The sequence below is a fragment of the Macrotis lagotis genome, chromosome 8, assembly GCF_037893015.1.
Source record: "Macrotis lagotis isolate mMagLag1 chromosome 8, bilby.v1.9.chrom.fasta, whole genome shotgun sequence".
Classification (NCBI taxonomy): Eukaryota; Metazoa; Chordata; class Mammalia; order Peramelemorphia; family Peramelidae; genus Macrotis; species Macrotis lagotis.
This window is the reverse complement of record NC_133665.1, coordinates 22,213,149-22,235,679: the sequence shown is the minus strand read 5'-3', so window position 1 is coordinate 22,235,679 and position 22,531 is coordinate 22,213,149. Positions and strand designations below refer to the sequence as shown.

General features: G+C 36.7%; 1 long non-coding RNA gene across 1 annotated transcript in view; it reads right to left on the bottom strand.

Annotated features, from left to right (window-relative positions):
• Positions 1-3,559: 3,559 nt before the first annotated feature.
• The window catches only part of LOC141495319 (uncharacterized), a 29,918-nt gene continuing 10,946 nt past the window's right edge, over positions 3,560-22,531 (bottom strand). The window contains exons 2-3 of the long non-coding RNA XR_012470730.1: positions 21,126-21,262; positions 3,560-20,352 (exon numbers count right to left, since the gene is read on the bottom strand). This is a non-coding gene — a long non-coding RNA (uncharacterized LOC141495319). The remainder of the gene's footprint in view (positions 20,353-21,125; positions 21,263-22,531) is intronic.

Here is a 22,531-nt window from a genome sequence, read left to right as displayed (position 1 = left end):
TGCTCCTAAAATCTTGATGAAAGTGACTGAACTCATATTCATTACATGTGGCCCCTCCCACCCACCCCCAACACACACATATATTCCAAGAAGGCCATTCAAAAACACCCATATATAGCAAGTTCAATAGCCAGCCCAAAGGTTCTATCTTTTTTTTCCTTTCCCTGCATGTGATTCAAGAGGAGCTGTTGTCCTCAGGGCTCCTGGGGAAAAATGCTGCTGCTCTATAGTCCCCACAGTTCAGCTACTCTGACTTCTTTTATATACTAACACCTAGTTTCAATCATCCCTTAGATAAAAGTGATTAGATATTTCTCAGCTAGTTCTTACTCTGTAAAGTTCCATTGTCTCATAGGAAACAGTGAAGGATTCTGGAGTTTGGGGTTCAAATCTGTCTTTGTGACTTTGGACAAATCATTTCATTTTTTCTGGAAATCAATTTCCTCCTCTGTAAAAATGAAAGGCATTGGACTTTATGATTTTATGATCCTAAAATTTTAATTACCTCTTTTTGGCTGAAAATAAAAGATTAGAAATCTTTCAGTCATAGTATGACCCAGGGGAATGGAGGCAAAGGAAAGCAGATGCTTTGGTGATGTTCCCAAAGTATATTACAAATGAGAGAGACCCTGATATTGGGGGTGGGAGGGTGGGAAGGCACTAAGATTGGGCAGTGGTCTTCTCAGGAGGTTCCTATTTCCTTCCATAGATCTTATAGCTATTATGGGAGCCTAAAATGCATAAGTTCTGAGAGGGTCTTCTTTAATTAAGTATTAGCCTTTCTCTGCTCCTCAGAACCTCAAGAAACTGGAAAAAGGAGCTAAGTTCTATGCAATAGGAAGAGCACTAAACCCTAGGTCACATTCCCCCTCTATTCAGTTAAACTAGAGTCATGACTTAAATGACTTAAACTTTATCATTCTCAGTGTTTTCTTGGCAAAGATATTGGAGCAGTTTGTCATTTCTTTCTCCAGCTCACTTTATAGATAAGGAACCTGTGGCAAATGGGATTAAGTGACTTGTTCAAAGTCACACAGGCCAGATTTGAACTCACAGAGATGAGCTTTTCTGACCCCAGGCTTGGCACTGTATCTTCTGTGCCATCTAGCCATGCCTAGCTTCTAATTTTTAATATTCTGTTGTTTTGAAATGAGGGGATCTCTAGGAAGTAGAATCAGTATTTTCCCCAAAATAAATCTACCACCTAATCTAGGACACAATCATATTTCTGGGGCATCAAGGGATTTAAAAAAAGGGAATGGTAATTACAATGGTTACAAACTAGGGAAATGTGAACCTCCTGATATTTTGGGTGTTAGAGAAGAATATCAGTTAGTGAAAATGTGTTGATCCTTGTTTTAATATTTTTCCCTTTGGGGATAAAGAACTAGTCCAAGCCTGAGATTTCATCTCTGTAGGGAGCTTTACCTGTGGAAATGCTTTCATTCATGCAGATTGGGAAAACACTGTCATTTATAGTCCTAGAAAGTTGCCTGGGGCCACCAAGAGTATAAATGATTTCCCATGACCGCATGCATAGTAATGTGAAAACCTTGAGCTCAAGTGTTTCTGACTCCAAGACCAGCCTTTTGTCAAATATAATATACCATGTTGCCTTGTTAAAAGTAAAAATTAAAAGAACTTATAAATGTACTTTATGTAGATAGAAATGCATTTTTTCATTCAGTTTATATAATTCTCAGATTTATAAGTCTGTTTTTGAATTTTTATTTATTTTATTCTGAACCTAAAAAATAAAACAAGAGGTGGTCAGTACCATAATGGTCTCCACTTACAGGTTAATGGTAAATCCCATAGAATAAAACTTCATTCTAACTAAAAAAACAAAAGAAAAGTAAAAGAGAAAAAAGAGATGATAGCATAGACTTTATTGCCTCTATTTCACATTTGGGAAAAATGGACCCAGATCTGAAAAAGTGACAGTGAAGACAAAGTCAGAAATACTAAATATCATATCCCTGGGTTACTCCTTTGACTCTATGAGAGTTTTTGGTTTGTTATTATGTTTGTGGTTGTTAATATTGGATAGGAAGCACTTCTGAGATCTTGCTTTGCATGATGCCTGGCATCTTACAATGAGAAGAATTAATCAAGTCCTTACCATAGGCTGGGCATACCTTAAAGGCTCAGAAATGACTGAGGCCATCTAGTCTAATTCTTTGCTTTTATATATGGGAAAACTGAGGCCCAGAAATGTTAAGTTACATGCTTAAGGTCATGCAAGTAGTAAGGGTGTGACTCTGGACATTTCATTTCATCCCCCTAAGCCTCCATTTCCCCATTGTAAAATAGGGTTAAAAATAGCGACTATAGCACATAGTTATTATGAGGATAAAATAAGATAATATGTGTAAAGTTCCTTTCAAATCCTAAAAAAATTGCACATGCCAGTATTTATTCATTCCACTGGCAAAGTTTTTAAGAGTTTATTGTTACTCTGCCATGATGAAACTTAAGGGCAGGACTTTAGAGGAGGTCATATATATCAGGATATTCAATAATCAATTATTGAAACTGTCAGCCATAAAATATTTCCCTACTTTTGCCCAGAGATCCCAGTGCTAGAATTGTGTCCCAAGAGTGACTAATAAAATTGAGCATTCACTCTTTTTTGTTTGTTTGTTTTTGCAAGGCAGTGGGGTAAAATGATTTACCCAAGGTCATAGCCAGGTAATTATTAAGTGTCTGAGGTCACATTTGAACTCAGGTCCTCCTGACTCTATGGCTGGTATTCAATTCACTGTGCCACCTAGATGCCCACATTCACTCCTAATATACTAAGTGAAAGGGATATAAATAGAAGCAAAAAAAAAAGGGAAGATAGATCATTTCCTCAAGAGTCTTACCTGCGGGGCTGCTAGGTGGCGTAGTGGATAGAGCACCGGTCTTGGAGTCAGGAGGACCTGGGTTCAAATCCGGTCTCAGACACTTAATAATTACCTAGCTGTGTGGCCTTGGGCAAGCCACTTAACCCCATTTGCCTTGCAAAAAACCTAAAAAAAAAAAAGAGGCTTACCTGTCCAGGGATATGGGGCTGAAGTTCAGAAAGTCAGGTGAACAAAGAGGAGGGTAGAGGGGGTAAAGGAAAATAGAAAAATAGAAAAGATAGAAGGGAATCTTCCCTACATACATATAACCATTCAGATAAACAAAACTATATGTGTGTGTATGTATGTATCACATCAATATTTAGAACTTTTTTCCTCAAAATGAAGTGACTATTGATTGGTAAATAGACAAAATGTGATTCATTAATATAATGGAATATTACTACTTTGTAAGAAACAATGGGTATGGGGCAGCTAGGTGAAGCAGTGGATAGAGTAAAGTTCAAATCTGACCTCAGACACTTAATAATTACCTAGCTGTGTGACCTTGGGCAAGTCACTCAACCCCATTGCCTTGCAAAAACCTAAAAAAAATGGATATAAAGAATATATAGAAGTTTGATATAACATATGAACTAATATAAAATGTAAATGTAATGTAAAATGTAAAAATTAAGTAATAAGAATTAGGAAAATAACAGACATGACTACAACAATGTAAGTAGAGAAGAAAAAATGAATGTTTGTTATTATAATTACCAACTGGCACTGAAGAAAAGAAAAGAAATCTTCTCATTGACAGGGCCTATGGGTATCAGATGTTACAAATACTCTTAGTTGATATGTTGGTTAGTTTTGCAGAATCGATTTCCATTGTTGCTTTAATGTTTATTATCAAGAATAATACTCTAGGTAGAAGGGTGGGAAATGGTTATTGTTTGTCCTTCATTTTTGAAGAGTACATCATGGGTGATGCCTTGACCTGTACATGAATTGGATTTATGAGCTGTAGAAATGTGTCAGCCTAATAAAGGTGATATAAAAAACAAAAGATATTAATAATTTTTAAAAGAAAGAAAACAGCTGTCATGATTTTTCCATAGTCCACATGATCAATATCCTTGTTTTTAATAACCCCCATGGTGTTTTGGGAAGAGAGCTGGTCTTGGAGTGAGGATGCAGGAGTTCAAATTCTACCTTTGATTGTATACTGGTTGTATGAGCAAAGCAGTCACTTAAGTTCTCTCTGCCCTAGGCAGCTATAAGACTAAATGTTGCAAGAAGGTGCTGATCTGTATCACTAATGAAAGTTTCCTTATTAAAGTATTTCGTCCTTTCAGAAAAACTAAAGGTCCAATCCCTATTCCTATCAACCTACATTCTTTGGGTAGATCTCCACAAAGCAAATCTTGGAAAGAGTCAACTAAGATTCTTCTGAGATGAGGGAAGTATGTCAGTTTTGTGGTGCCTCTGGCCAAGGTAAAAATAATTGAAAAAAATCCCCAAAGGTCAGAATAAAGGAAAACAGTCATTCTGATCAGTTTTGTCCAAAGACTCAGCCACACCCCAACCTGAACTCCATCAGTCCTGACCTCATGGTAGACAGTTTCCTCATCACACTGGATTGGGCAAAGTAGCAACAATAGAGGAGTGGGCTTCCCTTAGCATAGGGCTGTCCAAAATACAGCCCAAGGCATATGCAGCCCACAGTGTGATTTTTATGTGGCCTGCCTGTGGGTTTTAATTTTCTAGAGTGAAAAAATAAAATAATAATTTGCATAGAATGCATATTAGCTTTTTTAATTCCACCACTAATAAATAATTTCTTGATGTTAATTTTCTGTGGTATTTTTAAACAGTATTACAAATGGAACATATCACATGGAACTTTCAATCGATCTGTGGTATGTGTTTTGTCTATACGATGCAGAATAATCTGAATGCACCTATCTTTATACTGTTTATCCTGTTACCTTGTTGTTTTGTGTTTCCTTTCCTACTTTATGCCTTTGCCTGTCATATTACTGATGTGTATTCCCACACTTTGTAAAAAGTTAAAAGTAGCATGACTTTTCATAACACTTACTAAACCTAAGGTAAGACTACAAATTAACTAATGTATTAGTGTTCTGTATTTTTTATTCTGGGTATGGCCCTCAAATAATTATTTCACTTTAATGTGACTCTAAGATAACCTAAGGTTGGACAGCCCTGTCTTAGCATTAACAGAGGCAGGGTGGTATTGGGGAAAGAGAGAGAGAGGACCTGAATTAAAATCCTATTTCTGATACTTACTGAAACAAGATCCTCCATTTCTTGGATCTGAGCATTTTCTCTGACTTTTCTTCATTTCTGGAATGTTCTCACTTCTTTGTTCTGCCTACTGATATCCTTATCCTCCTTTAAGTCTCAACTAAAATCCCACCATCTGCAGGGAGCCTTCCTTAACCCTTTAATTCCACTGCTTTTTCCTTTTTAAATGATTTCCTTTTTATCCTGTATGTAAGGTTACTTTGTATATTATTTGTTTGTATGTTATCTCCCCACCCTGGGACAAAAAACTATGTTATACCTTTTTTCCTGTCCCCAACACTTAGCACAGTGCTTCACAAGTAGTAGAAGCTTAATAAATGTTTATTGATTGATTGATCTTGGACAAATCACTTAAATTCACTTAGCCCTCAGGTTCCTCATCTGTACAATCAGTATGATTCTTTTTACACCTTGCAATTATTACTTACCTAATGTCATTCAGTTGCACACATATTTACTAAAAGTCTACTATGGGCAAAGCATATTTGCTATAGAACAAAAAAGACAAAATTCAAACAGCACCTACCCTGATACATTCTAATGAAATTTGTATTTTACTCATTGTTGATTGAATCCACCTGAGACAACAGTGGAACTCCAAGGTTTCTCCTTCTCTGAAGACATGGAACAGAATGAAATGAAGAACTAAAGTCATGTGGTGTTCAAACCACCAGTCCTCTCCTCTTTCTTTTGAGAATACCACCATCTTTCTAGTTTTACAACCTCAGATTCAGCATTGATTCCTCCCCTTCTGTCTCACCCCTCATACTAAATAATGGATGAGTTTTGTTGATTCTGCCTTCACAAGATATCTCAAATTCATCTTTTTCTCCATTTATACAACTATCAACCTGGTTCAGATCCTTACGACTTCTGACCTGGACTGTTATAATAGGTTTCCTCTCCCACCTGTTAATTTCCTTCCTTGAGTCTCTACTTTCTCTAATTTGTTCTTAAAGAACCACCACCTTATAAATGGTATTTTATGGGGTTTTTTCCAATTACATGTCAAGACAATTTTTATAAAATGTTGAGTTCCAAATTTTTCTTCCTCTCTCTCATTCTTTCTTCTTAAATAGTAGACAATTTGATCTGTTTATACTATTATGTAAAATATATTTCCATAGTAAACACAATTGTGATAGAACAAACAGATCATAAAGGAAAAAATCATGAAAATGAAAAAAGTGAAAAAAAGACTTCAATCTGCATTCAGACTTATTCAGTTCTTTATCTGATTGTGAATGGATTTTTCTTTTGTTAGTACTTTGTACTTGTCTTGGATCATTGTGCTGCTGAGAAGAGCTGAACTGATCATCACACAATGTTGTTAATACTGTATACAATGCTTTCTTGGTTCTTTTCATTTCAGTTTTCATCAGTTCATACACTTCTTTCTAGGTTTTTCTGAAATTTTGTCTTTCATTTCTTATTGCACAGTAGTATTTCATTATATTCATATATCATAGCTTCTTCAGCTATTCCCCAAGTGATGGACATCCCCTTAATTTCCAATATTTTGATTCATGAAAAGGGCTGCTATATATATTTTTTGAATATGTAGGTCCCTTTCCTTTTTTATTATGTCTTTGGGATACGGACCTGGTAGTGATATGCTAGATCTAAGAGTATGCACAGTTTGGTTGTCCTTTGGATATAGCACTGTTAGGAACTGTTGTGTGAGGGAACATTGTAAATTATCTTCATCTGGTGTCTTTGAACATCAGAGCCTTGTTTTACTAAGTGCCACTAGAGTGGGAATGGATAGAGACTTGAAAGGTATTTAAGCATTGGTGTTTTGGTAGATAAACAGAGAACTCGGAAATCTTGTATTCCTTGTCTCCCACCCCTCCAACATTCACCTGGGGAAGATTGAGGGAGTTCAGAAGTGGAACTCAACAGATGAGTCTGGAAAGGGACTCAACATAGTACCAAAGAGTCTCCAGAATGATTGGATCATATACAATTCCACCAAAAGTGCAGTAATGTCCCAAATTTCCCACATCCTCTCCAACATTTATCGTTTTCCTCTTATATCATTAACATGATACCTCAAAGTTGTTTTAATTTGCATTTCTATAATCAAAATTGATTTAGAACACTTCTGATAGATGTAGATAGCTTTCATTTCTTCATCTGAAAACTGTTCATATTCTTTGACCATTTATCAATTAGAGAATAGATTGTATTCTTATGAATCTGATTCAGTTTTTTATATATTTGAGAAATTATATTCATCAGAGATTCTTTGTAAAGATTGTTTATCATCTTTCTGCTTACCTAATAATCTTGGTTGTCTTAGTTTTCCTTGTGCAAAAGCCTTTACATTTAATATAATAAAAATTTCCTGTTTTATATTTTATAATGTAAGATGTATTTGTAATGAATGTATAATATGTAATATATAATGTAATGATAATATAATTATCTCTTGCTTGGTCATGAATTCTTTTTTTCTCCACAGATATGAAAGGTAGACATAAAGGGTGATACCATAAGCAAATTAGAGCAGTGAGAAATAGTCTACCTTTTAATTAGGTCAGTTTTTGCTTTCTCTTTGTCTAGATCAGAATTGCTATCCCTGCTTTTTCTTTTTAACTTCACCTGAGCCATAATAAATTTGCACCAGTCCCTTACCTTTACTCTTTGTACATCTTTCTGCTTCAAGTCTATTTCTTGGAAGCAACATATTATAGGATTCTGGTTTTTAATCTACTCTATCTGCTTCCATTTTATGGAAGAGTTCATCGCATTTATATTCACAGTTATAATTATCAACCATGTATTCCCCTTCATTGTATTTTTTTCTCCTTTTCTCCTCTCCATTTACCCTGTCCCTCCTTGACAGTGTTTTGCTTCTGTCTACCACCTTCCTTGGTCTGCCCTCTCTTCTGTCAGTTTCCTCTCCCTTTACTTAATCTCCTCCCCTCCTACTATCCTGTCAGGTAAGATAGATTTCTATAGTTAGCTGATTTATACTATATTTATATTATATGTAGTATATTTCTATAGTCAGTTGACAGACAGATAGTCAAGGTATATTATTCCCTCTTTGAGCCAATCCTGATGAGAGCAAAAGATAAAGTAATGCCCGTCTTGCCTTCCTCTGTGATAGATTGTTTTTAGCCTCTTCAGTCTACCTCTCTTTTCCATCTGTACTCAGTGTACTCCTCTTTCTCACCTCTTAATTATTTTTATGCTGTTCCCTCAAATTCACCTCATACACATATCCTCTATTTCTATTCCTTCTAGGTGTACTATTAGTGAAATGATTTTTAAGAATTACAAGTATTGGGGTGGCTAAGTGGCACAGTGGATAAAGCACCAGCCCTGGAGTCAGGAGTACCTGGGTTCAAACACTTAATAATTACCTAGCTGTGTGGCCTTGGGCAAGCCACTTAACCCCATTTTCCTTGCAAAAACCTAAAAAAAAAAAAAAAGAATTACAAGCATCATCTCACATAGATCCTGACCTAAAAGCAATTCAGCTCCATAGACTCCTAGACTCCTTTATGTTTCCTTTTGTCCTTTTCCCCCCTTTTTTTGGTTTCACTTGGCTCATGAAACTAGAGATCAAAGTTTTTGTTAAATTCTGGTCTTCTTCTTACGAAAGTTAGAAGTTCTTCTGTTTCACTGAGTGAACACTTTCACCAGATAGGTGATTTCTTGATTATAGTCCTAGTTCCTTTGCCTTCCAGAATATCATATTCCATGACCTCTAATCCATTAATATTACAGCTGGTAAATCCAGTGTAATCCTGATTGTGGCTCCCTATTATATGAATTATTTCTTTCTGGACACTTGCAGGACTTTTTGCCTTGATCTGATAGTTCTGGGTTTTGGCTATAATGTTCCTTGGAGTTTTTATTTTGGGATCTATTTCCTGAGGTAATTGATTCTGGTTCCAGATATTGGGACAGTTTTCCTTGATAATTTCTTGAGAGATGATGTCTAGGTTCTTTTTGTTGTGACTTTCAAGTAGTCCAATGATTCTGACCTTGTCTCTCCTAAATCTAGTCAGTTGTTTTTCCAAATAACTTATTTTATATTGTCTTCAATTTTTTTATTCTTTTGAATTTGATTGATTCTTGATGTCTCATAGAGTCATCAACTTCCATTTACCCAATTCTAACTTTTAAAGAATTTTTCCTCAGTTAGCTTTTATACTTACTTTTCCATTTGGCCATCTGTACCTTTTAAGGAGTTGTTTTGGTCAGATTTCTGTAACTGCTTTTCCATTTGGCCAATTCTACTTTTTAGCAGTTATTTTCTTTTTTCCAACCTATTGACTTTTTTCATACTTCTCTTGCATTGCTCTCATTTCCTTTTCCAATTTTTCTTCCACCTTTCTTATATGATTCTTAAGATCCTTTTTGAGCTCTTCCATGAGTTCTTTCTGGACTTGACTATTTTCCATTTCTGTTTGAAGCTTTGCCCATAAATGGTTTAACAGTATTGTCTTTTTCTGAGTTTGTGTCCTGATCTTCCCTGTTCACATAATAACTTTCTATGGTTAGATCTTTTTTATTTTATTTTTTTGCTTGCCTTTTTCCTTTCCTTTAAACTTGAGTTCTGGGGCAGCTAGGTGGCTTAGTGGATAAAGTACCGGCCCTGGAGTCAGGAGTACCTGGGTTCAAATCCGGTCTCAGACACTTAATAATTGCCTAGTTGTGTAGCCTTGGGCAAGCCACTTAGCCATGTTTGTTTTGCAAAAACCTAAAAAAAAACCAAAAAAACAAAACTTGAGTTCTGCTCCCAGAGTAAAAGTGGCTACCTCAGGCTTCTTGTGCCAGGGGTTGTAGACTCTGGCTGTTTACCTGGTGCTACATTGATGTTGCCTTGTGGTCCATGTGGGACTCTTGTGTCTGGTTGCTGCACTGAAAGAATAGGGTGGGGATGGGGATGGCTGGCACTGCTGGAAATAATAAAGGTCTGGTAGCTTTTCTGGTGCTGATCCAGGTCCTAGTGCTGGTATTTGGTCTGTGCTGAGGCTGGTGGGGTATTTCTGCATTTCTCCAAAACTACACTGAAGTACATGGAAGGATGGGAGGGAGAGGAGTTAGAGATGGCCTATTTGCTTAGATGCCCATAGGACTGGCTTCCACCTGTTTGCCTAGACCTATGCTCAAACAACAGTTTTTCTCATTGCTTGAAGTCTGTTTCCCCTGGTTAGAATGAGACATGTAGGGGGTTCTGGTGTGGCATTTGCTTGCTTGCAGGGATGCTTCTTGCCCTGGACTGTCTTTCTCTTTTACCCAAGTGAGACAGACTGTTCTTGCCAATCTTTCTTGGGCTAAAAGATTGCTTCACCCTGTCTTTTTGCTGGTTTTTGCTATTCTAGGATTTTTTTTTTGGAGTACCATTTCATGGTTGTATGGAAGTGAATATGGGAGAGTTACAGCAAATCACTGCTTAATTTGTCATCTTGGTGCCCCTGATGTCCTAGCCACAGTGATAATCCTAAAGCACAGACCTGACCATGCCTTTTTCTGGTTCAAGAAATCCCAGTGACTCTTTCTTATCTCTCACAGTCTGATTCAAGAATGATTACCTTTTCAGGTTTATAGACTGTGACTTCTTTTTACATGCTCTGCATTCAAATCAAACTATCTTATTTCTACTTTTCCCCATATAAGATAGTATAGCTCCCTTCCTTATGTCTTTCCATGGGCCATCCTTCCATGTCTAGCATGCACTCCCTACTCACTACTACATAAAATCCCTCTTAAGGTTCATTTGCTATATCCTGTACAGGAAGCCTATACACCAACTCCAAAATTATTTTGCATCATTTTTGTAATATTATTTGTCTTTAATTCTCCATGTGTGTGCAGAGCATGCAAATTATAAGTTCCTTGAAGGCAAGGAATTGTACTTTTTGGGGTTGTTCATTGCACCTAGATAAACTTAGCACAATGTAGACAATAAATGTCAAAAGAATGAATGGTTGTGTGACAAGCAACATTGCTGTTATGAAGCTGTCTACCTTTTTATCATTTTTTTTAAAACCTATTTAACCTTTATGGTATTGGATTGGCTCAAAAGATGAAAATCAATTAGTCTAAACCCTTCCCCACCTATTTAACAGTTAAACAAAAAAATTGAGGCCCAGGTAGGTTAGCTGACTTGCCCAAAATCATATAAATAATAACAAAGAGAGGGTTTGAACCTGTCTTCTGACTTGAAATTCAGTGCTCACATCTTCCTCAGTAAAAATTCTGTCCTTGGAAGGGTCACAATTTACTTCCTCTGTGAACAGCCAAACCCTTCATAGATATTATCTTATCAGTTCTTACAACATCTCATCCTCATTACCATCAGATAGTAATTAAGTTCTGTTATTACCATCAGATAGTATTTATTAAGTTTCCTCATTACCATCAGAGAGTAATTATTAAGTTCCCTCATTACCATCACATAGTATTTATTAACTTCTCTTGTGGGAATGGATTCCTGCTGGGTACTATCATAAATGCCTAGTAAGAGTAAGATGGTGGAGTGTATTATAATAGTCATATTATAGAAAGGAGACTAGACTCACCGACATCATTCAGGGGAAGCACAGTATAATTCACCTCATTGTCATTTGGGTTTTACACTTAGGTGACCTAATCCAAAAGACAGTCATTCATAAATTTCCCACACTCAATTACCTCAAATGTAAGAAAAGTAATACTCAGTTGGAAGCAGGATCTTTTTGGTCCAGTGTTTGATTTCTCAAAGTGGCACTAAAAATGCTTTTAAAAAAAAACACTAATAATGAGTAGCTATGTCCTCAGTAGGTAAGGATGCACTTTGGACATCCCAAACTTGCCCCCAGTAACCTACTATCACATATTTATCATCAAGGAATATTATCTGAACCATTTTAAAACTCATGCATTCCTTTTTCAACTTATCTAACCACTAGGGAGAGAAAAGTACATTATTTTCACCATTCACTATATGCTCCCTAATTTTTATTTGGAACAAAACTACTCCCTTTTAAATATACATTAGAAAATTGTCCATTAGGTCCATGCATAAAACTAAGGTCAGTGGATAAAAGTTAGAAGGCATATTTAGCTAGTTATTACAGTTGTTCAAGAATGGAATGGACCTGTGTGGAATAAACTTTACACTGGTACATTGTTATACCACTCTGTGAGATCGTAAATCTAGAACTAGAGAGGACCTTGGAAATAAAATATACAATATTCATTTTAAAAATAAGGAGCTGAAGATCTAAAGACTTTAAATGACTTCCACTAAATAGAAGAGTTGGAATTTGAAACTGGATTTACTGACTCAAAATCTATAGAATTTTCCAGTATATCACCTTCTTGACCTTTTCTGATACCTAAATATAATTGATATAGGGAGTAACTGTATTTCCTGATCATATGAGTCTAGGTCTGAATTGAAGTGATACTGTTACATATTTATGCTGAGTATGAATGAAGTGTGGAACTATTCCATAGAAATATGGCTTTGAGAATAGAAAAAGATAACTTTTCTCAGTTTGATATTATACCCCATAGGAGTACCTAAGTTTTTCTAGTAATCTTATGCCAGTTCCTTGAATCTGAGAAACTTACAGATTTAACATTTTCCTTAATAAATAGATAAATTGAGTCACATTAAGTTGGTCATTTGTCTTTGACTCACATAACAGAAATAACTTCTATATGAAAATGGCACCAGTTTTAATGGAATTGAGCTTTATTCCTATCCTTTGCCCATGTTCCTTTTTCTAGGATGTCTCATTTCTTTGGGGATTAAATAATATCATCAGGAGTAAAAAGACACTCTGAATTAGAAATTTAACAACCTTATCCTGTTATTGTAGAACAGTGATTTCTGTTAATTAGAACAACATAAAATGTGATCCTATCATATTTTCTTTATACTTAGAAAATCATCAACATGTTTAACAATCATGCATTTTGAGGGGATCTTTTCAGTCTGTTTTCACAGTGGTTTCCTTTAGAGATAGTTGGGGGATGTTGATATTTGTTCAGAAGTATTTTTTCTTTAGTATTTATGAAATATGTGAAAATAAAAAGGAATGAGTTACTAATAAAAAGAATCACACTGGTTTCTGGGGGGAAAAAAAGAATGGAATGGAACAGTGGATAGAACACTGGCCCTGGGGCCAGGAGGACCTGGCCTCACTAATAATTACCTAGCTGTGAGACCTTAGGCAAGTCAATTAACTCTATTTGCCTTGCCAAAAAGAAAAAAAAAAGAATGGAATGGAACAAGTCAAGGAGTCATAGGACCATAGGTTTAGAACTTCAAGGAAATTTAGAAGTCATCGAATCCAACTCTTTCATTTTTTAGATAAGGTCATCTGACTTGCCCAAAATCCCATAGGAGGTAAATATCAGAACTGGAATTTGAACCCAGGTACTCTAACTCAAGATGAAAGGCTCTTTTGTCTACTCTATCACTTCTAACAATTATGATTTGGCTCATTAATTCCTAATTGGCACAGTGGATAGAATGCTAGGCCTAGAGTAAGACCTGAATGAAAATCGGACTTAAGACACTTACTAGCTATGTGACCCTGGGCAAGTCATTAAACCTATTTGCCTTGGTTTCCTTATCTGGAAAATGGGCTGGAAAAGGAACTGGTGAATAATTCTAGTATCTTTGCCAGGAAAACCCCAAATGGAGTCATAAAGAGTCAGACATGAATGAAATTACTGAACAACATTATTTACGTCAATGATTTTTTTTTTAGGTTTTTTTGCAAGGCAAATGGGGTTAAGTGGCTTGCCCAAGGCCACACAGCTAAGTAATTATTAAGTGTTTGAATCCAAGTACTCCTGACTCCAAGACCGGTGCTCTATCCACTATGCCACCTAGCTGCCCCAGGTTAATGATTTTGAAATGAATTTATGTTGAGTTCCTTTTCTGTACTCTTATGCTGAATTCTGGACTCCCTCGATCTTCCCTAGGAGAGTGCTGTGTTGGAGGGATAGGAGACAAGGAATACAGATCTCCAAGTGCTCCATTTATTTACCAAAACACCAGTGCTTAAATACCTTTCCAGTGTCTAATCCACTGCCACTCTGGTGGTAGCACTTAGTAAGGTAAGACTCTAGTGTTCAAGGACACCAGGTGAAGATAATTTACAATGCTCCCATACACAATGGTTCCTAATATATCCCTCTTCTTGTTTTTGAAACAAAATTATTACATAATGAATGCCACATAAGTTGTAAACAAAAGTTCAAAAATAGTACAAACAAATGTCAATTAAACAATAATAAAAACCAATATTCCCAAATTCCTTGAAATACATTTTCCCCCAACTTACAAAGATTACAAAGTTTTCTTTTTGCCAACAAAAAAACTTTTCAAAAATCAAATTCAAAACCTGAACTAAAAGAAGTAACATTTAACTTTACCTATTTCAGAGTTTAGACACTAACACAAACACAGAAAACAATTCTTTTGTATTTCAAATTTATCAAAGTGAAATTGTTGGACACCCTGGCTGGCACCAAAATCTCAAAATATAGAAACATTTTCCCACCTCTCCAGGCCAGTGGAGAGATGTAAAAACGTCCTATTGATGATTAAATACATACATACATACACACACACACACATACACCCCAAAATATTAGCCAAAAGCACAGGCTCCATTTGAAAGACAAAATCCAAATTTCCCAATACCAGAAAAAAATCTTCTTCCCCTTTTTTCTTAATTAAACCTCAAAGCTTCCCAATCAATAACCTATTGAAAAACATAGTCATTGCCCAACCCCCCTCCCCAAACCAGGAAGAAGGCATGGGGGTCCTTTGATTTCTAAAATAAGTTTTAGAAGGGGTCTTGTTCTTTTGCAAAGTTTGTATTGCATTTGAAACATAAGCTTGAGTTTCAAAGATGCAAAAAGGAAGATTTTGCTTCTCCTTCCCCACTCTCTCTGCAGAAGGTAAGAAAGGCAGAGAATGAGAAATCACTTAAGGGGTGTTATAACACCAATACACCCTGGAGTTGCCTCACCTTGTGAACAGTAGCCATCACCATATCAAACTGTCCAACAGCATGTGACACTTTCACTCTCAACACAGGGAGCCTGCAATTCACAGCCCTCTTCTATGGGAGGAAAGGTCTGGAAACCCCGGGCTGTAGGCTGAAAAGTGAAACTAGCTGTATTCTTGGTCATAGGTGTCAGGGTCTGCATCAACTTCAGGCTCTGCATCAGGGTCTCCAGCAACTATGAGAAGTCTCTAAAGTTGCCCATAGGTTTAGGGGTTTGGATTGTGCTTAACACACATAGTGCAATCAGGCCAATAGCCGTGGCCAAAAGCAGCAGCAAAGCAGGTCCTCTACATCCTGTTCATGGCACTGGTATGGATTCCTGCTGAGCAAGAAGCTTCATCCCCTGGGGCACTGCCTCAGAGACTCTACTTCCCCCTGAATCCTCAGTTAAATACTTGTTTTCTCACTTTTGCTGGTTCCTCTTTGTTTAAAATCAGCCCCCTAAGTAACAAATCAACCTATTACTTTCTCTAGAGTCCTCCACTCTGGGATGTCACCTGGTTCTCTTGATTGTATCTGCTATGTCCTTATACCAGACTTTACTCAGATAACTCCGCCTTTACTGTCTCTTTATGAGTGCCATATGTTGAGTCCCTATTCTGAACTCTTAGGTTGTGACCCACTTCTGGACCCCCTCAATCTTCCCCAGGCAAATGTAGTGTTGAAGGGGAGGGAAACAAGGAAGATAAGGAATACCATATCTCCAAGTGCTCTGTTTATTTACCAAAACACCAGTGCTTAAATACCTTTCCAGTCTCTAATCCACTCTCACTCCCATGATGGCACTTAGTAAGATAAGACTCTGGTGTTCAAGGATACTAGCTGAAGATAAGTTACAATGCTCCTATACACAATGGTTCCTAAAAGACTTAGTTTTAAAAACTTCCCTTGGGGTGGCTAGGTGGCACAGTGGCTAGAGCACCATCCCTGGAGTCAGGAGTACCTGAGTTCAAATCCAGCCTCAGACACTTAATAATTACCTAGCTGTGTGGCCTTGGGCAAGCCACTTAACCCCATTTGCCTTGTAAAATCCTAAAAAAATAATCCCTACCCTAATATTTATTAGGGATCTTCAAAATATAGATAGGCTTGCAGGTAGGAAGTTGTTTGCTGTTAAGAGTTTTCATGCAAAGACTAGATGTTCTATTTCAGGACAACTGAAGAAGAGATTTCTATAACAGGTAGGAGTTGGACTAGATGACCTCTAGGGTCTTTTTCAATCTCAAGATTCTATTATCTTATGATGCTTGAAGGTGGTGGTGCCTAGTTCTAGTTTTCTGTGATTTACTGCTTTACCTTCTGCATGCTTGGTGAACAATATTGCATAGTAAACAGCAACACTCACTGTCCTTTCAGATCACAAGTTGTAGTCCCAAGTAGAAAGAACACCTAGATGAACATTACCTGAGTTTTCATCTCAGCTTTGCTGCTACCTAGTAATGTGACCCTGAGCAAATGACTTCATCTCTGCAGGTTTCAATTTCTTTATGAGGACAGTAGTGTCTAAGAGCTCCTTAACCTGATTCATAGCCACCCAAACAACTCTATTCTTTTGTCAACAGGCAATCACAATAAAACTTATGTGAAAAATAAATTTATTACTAGAGAAATGAACATTCATGTGGCACCCAAAGAGTTCACAATCCATACAGAAGTCTGTATTTTTATAACATCAGGACAAAGGAAGGAGGAGACACTAGAAATCTCCAGTTCCTTCCCTCAAGGAGCTTATATTCTATCAAGGGAGACAACATAAACATATATCAGCATACATAAAATAATTGCAAGGTAATTTCAGGCAATGGTGTAGGTCTATTGCAATAATCCAAGCATGAAGTGATAAGGCTTGCTAGAATGGTGGTAGTGTTAGAGAAGAGATGGGAGTGTATCTGAGAGATGTGGCAAAGGTGTAACCAACAATGATGTAGAGACAAGATATGGACATGATAAATGGAGCATGTCATGGAAAGGGGAAAGGTGCAGTAAAGGTTGGAAAAGAACAAAACTCCTCACAAAGAAGAGGAGCAAGGTAATGCCACAAGCCAAATTCCTTTCCCTTGAGAACTGCTAGACTATGAAACATGATCTGCTTATCTATGTGGGTAGACAACAAGCAGTTTCTCAGCCTAGAGCAAACTGACTGGCACCTGTCTTGACTCCCAAGAGCACACAGGGAATCTAATTTGGGATGCAAACAGCACATGATGTCAGCTGGGAGGGGGCTGAGGTGTCTTTGTTGTTGACATACTCAGAACTTCCTGCATATTCTAGATCCAGTGTTTCTAGAAAATGTGGTAACAAAAAAAAAACACATTCAGGGGGTTCTGCAACAATCATTAAGACTTTTCATTGAGAGACAAGGACACAGGATAGAGCAGGGCAGGTGAGCTAGAGAAGAAACCATGCTTTGAAATGGCCAAGAAGAAAATCAGCTGGCAATTATCCAACATCCTTAGAATCATTTGAACATGGAGAAACATACATGTCTAGATTTTCAGTTTGTCCCTAGCTGACATTATTCTTCTTCTTTTGCTCCTATCATATTACCTACACTTCATTTCATTTGCCTATCTTCTGTCATCATTCATTAAAAATTGGTTCCTCAATAGAGAATAACAAAATCCATAATATATTTAATATAGTTTATTCTGTACAATTTAAAAATTATCTCAGCACATTTAATTTTCCTGAGAAACCTCCTAGATTGTCTCCATGACAAAACAGTACCCTGTCATCTAAGAGCTTTCAATATATTCATTCCAATACTCAATAAATTACTTTGACTTTCTTGAAATAATCAACTGTGACAAATGTTTTTGCCCTACTTTCAAAGTCAAATCTTTTCAACCTTGTTTTTCACTTCTTGTAGCAATTTTTTCTCATCATAGTCCTTCCTACATTGACCCGTGTTAATCCAATTGATCAACAAGTATTTACTAAGCATCTATGCCAAGCAAGAGTAGCTAGGTGGCACAGTGGAAAGAGTATCAGTTTTAGAGTCAGAAGACTCATCCTCCTGAATCCAAATGCAATCTCAGACACCTATTAGCTTTGTAACTCTGGGCAAGTCACTTAACCCCATTTGCCTCAGTTTTCTCATCTGCAAAACATGCTGGAGAAGGACAAGGCAAACCACTCCAGAATATCTGCCAAGAAAAACCTACAAGGGATCAACAAAGAGTTGGACATGACTGGAAAAAACTGACTAAACAACATCAACATGGGCCAGGTACTGCACTAGATGGCAAGGATGCAAAGCAAACAATAATAATTATAACATCTAAGATCATATAGTGCCATGCTAAGCACTTTTACAAATATTGTCTCATTTGATTCTCACAAAGTAAGTGTCTTTATCATGGCAGGGGCTAAATTACTTGTCTGGGATCTTACATTTAGTAAGAATCTAAGGATGGATTTGAACTCAGGACTTCCTACTCCAAACCCAATGTATGAACCAGTTCCTGCCCTCAAGGAGCTCATATTCTATCAAAGAAAGCAACATAAGCATGTATCAGCATACATAAAATAAATAGGAGATAATTTCAGTCAGGCATAAGTCTATCACAATAAACCACGCATGAGGTGATGAGGCTTGTTAGAATGGTGGCAGTGTCAGGAAAGAGATAGGGGTGCATCTGGCAAGGGTGGCACCAATAACAATGTAGAAATAAGTTATAGACATGATAAATTGAAAATAATCTTAGAGGGAAGGCCTAGAAGAATTAAAGGGTTCAAAATACAGGATTTTAAATGAAATTTGAAGGATGCTGGTAGAACTTGAAGGAAGAAGTGAGGAAGGGAGAGAATTTAAGGCATGAGGAGCAGCTAGTGAAAATGTCCAGAATTAGAAGATGGAACATCTTGTGTGAGGACCAGAAATGAGACTAGAGTCCCTGCATAGCACAGTACATGAAAATAAGATAAAAGAAGACTGGAAAGATAGAGACAGGGAGCTGGACATGAAGGTCTTTAAATATCAAAGGATTTTACATTCAAAGTGATAGGGAACCACTGGAGTTTATTGAGTGGGGGAGGGGTAGTGAGTGGAGTTTCATTGTCAGATTTATACTTCAGGAAGATCACCTTAAAAGCTGAGTGAAGGATGAACTGGAAAGAAGAGAGATTTATTGCAGGTAGATCAGACAACTGGCTTTTGCAATAATCTTGGTGTGAAGTGACGAGAGCCTACATCCATAAGGTGACCATGTGTCCAAGGAGAGAAGGGAGACTAGGAGAGAGAGAGATGTTATGAACGTAAGATTGTTTGGACATGGCAATATATTTTTATAAGGGAAGTGAAAAAATATATGTAAAACTTGGAAGGATTGTTACCTTGAATTAATAGAGAAAGTAGGAAGAGGGAAGGATTTGTGTGGAAAGAACATGAATTTAATTTTGGACATGTTGAGTTTGAGATGCCTATTTAGTTCTGGATGTTCAACAGGCAATTGGAGATGTAGCCTGAAGGCCAGCAGAAAGGTTAGGGCTGGATTAAAAAAATGTGAGAATAATCTTCCTAGAATTAATAATTTAATCCATGGGAGTTGGATGAAATTCCCAAGCAAAATAATATAGAAGAAGAAAAGAAAGTTATATCAGAACAAAGCCCTATGAACAGTGGTATTAAACTGATTCAGAAATGGGACTTCTAAACTGCATTTAAGGATCCTTGTGGGATGTATATTGACTTAGAAAACCACATAATTTTTATTATCAAATGATTAACATTACTTATGTTAATTATAATTTTTCTTGTTTAGTCATTTTTAGTTGTGTCTGGCTCTTTATGATCCCACTTGAGGTGTTCTTGGCAAAGATTCTAGAGTGATTTGCCATTTCCTTCTTCAGTTCATTTTACAGATGAGGAAACCAAGGCAAACCTAGAAGTTGTCTAAGGCTGGATTTCAATATAGAGAGATAAATCTTTCTGATTCAAGCTCATGGCTCTATCCACTGTGTCTCCCAGCTGCTCTGTTAATAATTAACATTATGTTTTATTGTCTTTTGATTTATTTTGTTACATTTTCCCAATTTCATTTTAATCTGTTTCAAGCTGTACTCAGGAGCGCTGTGAGCTGCATTTGGACATGACTTGCATGACAATCCAGCAATGGATTGGAAGGAAAGGTCAGATGAGAAGGCAAAAGAACCTAGGGAAGAGAGACAAATTAATAATAATAATAATAATAATAATAATAATAATATAACTAACCTTATATAGCCCTTAGTATGTGCCAGATTCTGTACTAAGAGCTTCATAAATACCCTATGGGATTCTCAAAACAATCCTGCAAGGTGGAGGCTTTTATTATCTCCATTTTACAGGTGAAGAAACTGAGACAAACCTAGGGTAAGTGACTCACCTAGGGTTAATAGATATTGTCTAAGACTGGATTTAAACTTGGATCTTCCTGACGAGGTCCAGGACTCCATCTGCCTAGCCTAGTGTAAAAGAGATATTTATGGTGCACTTCTGCAACGAGGTAAAGATGAATAAGGATTGAGGGAAAAAACACTGACTTTGGCATCAGAGGACATGGATTTGAATTCTGATTCTACCACTTGTTACCCAAGGGGTCTTTGGACAAGTCATGCAAACTCTCTAAGCCTGTGACATCATCAATAAAATGAAGAGAACTGGACTAGATAGCCTGTGAGCTTCCTTTCAGATACAATCTGAAAAAAATCTTTTCTGATTCTCTAGTTCTGTGATTCTAAATTAGCACCCAGAAAACCTTCTCCAGCTAACTATTCCAGCCCACACAGGTTTCTCATTTCTTCTGTAAAAAAATTTTTAAAAAAAGGTAAAAGAAAAAGCAAAAAAATCTCTCCAACAAAAATGTATAAGCTACTCAAAGAGAGGGATCATGTCTTATACTCCTTTTGAGAGGCAATGTGGGTCTTGGAAAGTCCAAAATCTTACCTCCTCTTGTTGGGGCAGTTAGGTAGCACAGTGGATAGAACACAGCTCTGAGTTCACATCCAGCCTCAGACACTTAATAATTGCCTAGCTGTGTGGCCTTGGGGAAGTCACTTAACCCCATTTTGCCTTGCAAAAACCTAAAAAAAAAAAAAAGATTTGTGTTTACAAGTCTTTTAGTATTTTAGGAGTGGAAGCTTCTTGAGAGACCATCTAGACCAACCCCCTCATTTTATAATCGAGGGAACATTGACCTATTACAACTCTCACTCACAGCATGTGGGACTGTTCTTAACAGTTCAGCAGATTCTTGTTGATTGACTAAGAAGGCTTGCTAAGTTAAAAATAATCACTTCTTTCTCATATTTTCACAGTCTTCAAAATTTCCATTGCCTACCCTCCTGCTCATGGGCCAGTCAACAAATATTTATCCAGCCCTTATTAAATATTCAGCTATTCCATTTGTCTAGTGCAGTGCTGGGTAGGGGTAAGAGAGCAATAAATAATATTTGATAGATTAACCAATACTGTCTGAAAGAATTGTTTCCAATAAAACAAAGAACTATAATTTTGTAGGTGTATCTATCATTCCATTAGTACATATTATAACCCCTTTCCCCCTTGACAGATTTTTGGAGGTTGCTTGGACCCCCCAAATTTATCACTTGATATACAACTTCCTGGTCATGGATGATGATTCTCCTTGAATTTTACTAGGTTAGTTCCTTGATTATGGGATACATTAAAGTTGACTTGTGAAAGTCAATCATTACATTCTTAGCATGAGCATTTTATTTTACACCACTTAAATAAGCAAATAACACAAATCAGAGCTTGATTTATCATTTTTTAAATTATCTGTACTTAAGAAAGTAATAGAGAAAAACATTAATAATAATAATTAAATTTAAAAGAGTGTGGTGACATGTTAAATTGCTTGCCTTCTCAATGAGTGGGAGAGTGGGGGGAAGAGAGAGAATTTGGAACTCAAAGTTTTGAAAATGTAGGTACAAAATTGTTTTCACATGTATCTGGAGAAAAATAAAATACTAAAAAAAGTATACGGTGAGCACATTTTGGGGAATAATTAGTTGCTAAACATTTTTTAACACATCTCTGGGTCAGACTCAGAACTCTGGATCCAATCTCAAAACTTTCCAGTTCAGTAAGAGCTGTCAGGACACATGCTCCCTTGGTTTAATTTTTGAGATCCCTCTTTACCCCAAAAGAGACATTAAAGGAACACCTTTAGATTATAGAAAAATATTGCTTATTAGTATAGCACATCTCTAGACACAAAGAACGACCATGTAAATAGACTCTAAGCCTAAGGAAGAAATTGCCAGCATGATTTTTTAAATAAAGTACTAGCATTGCAGGAAAACTAAACATTGCAGAAATAAATACTG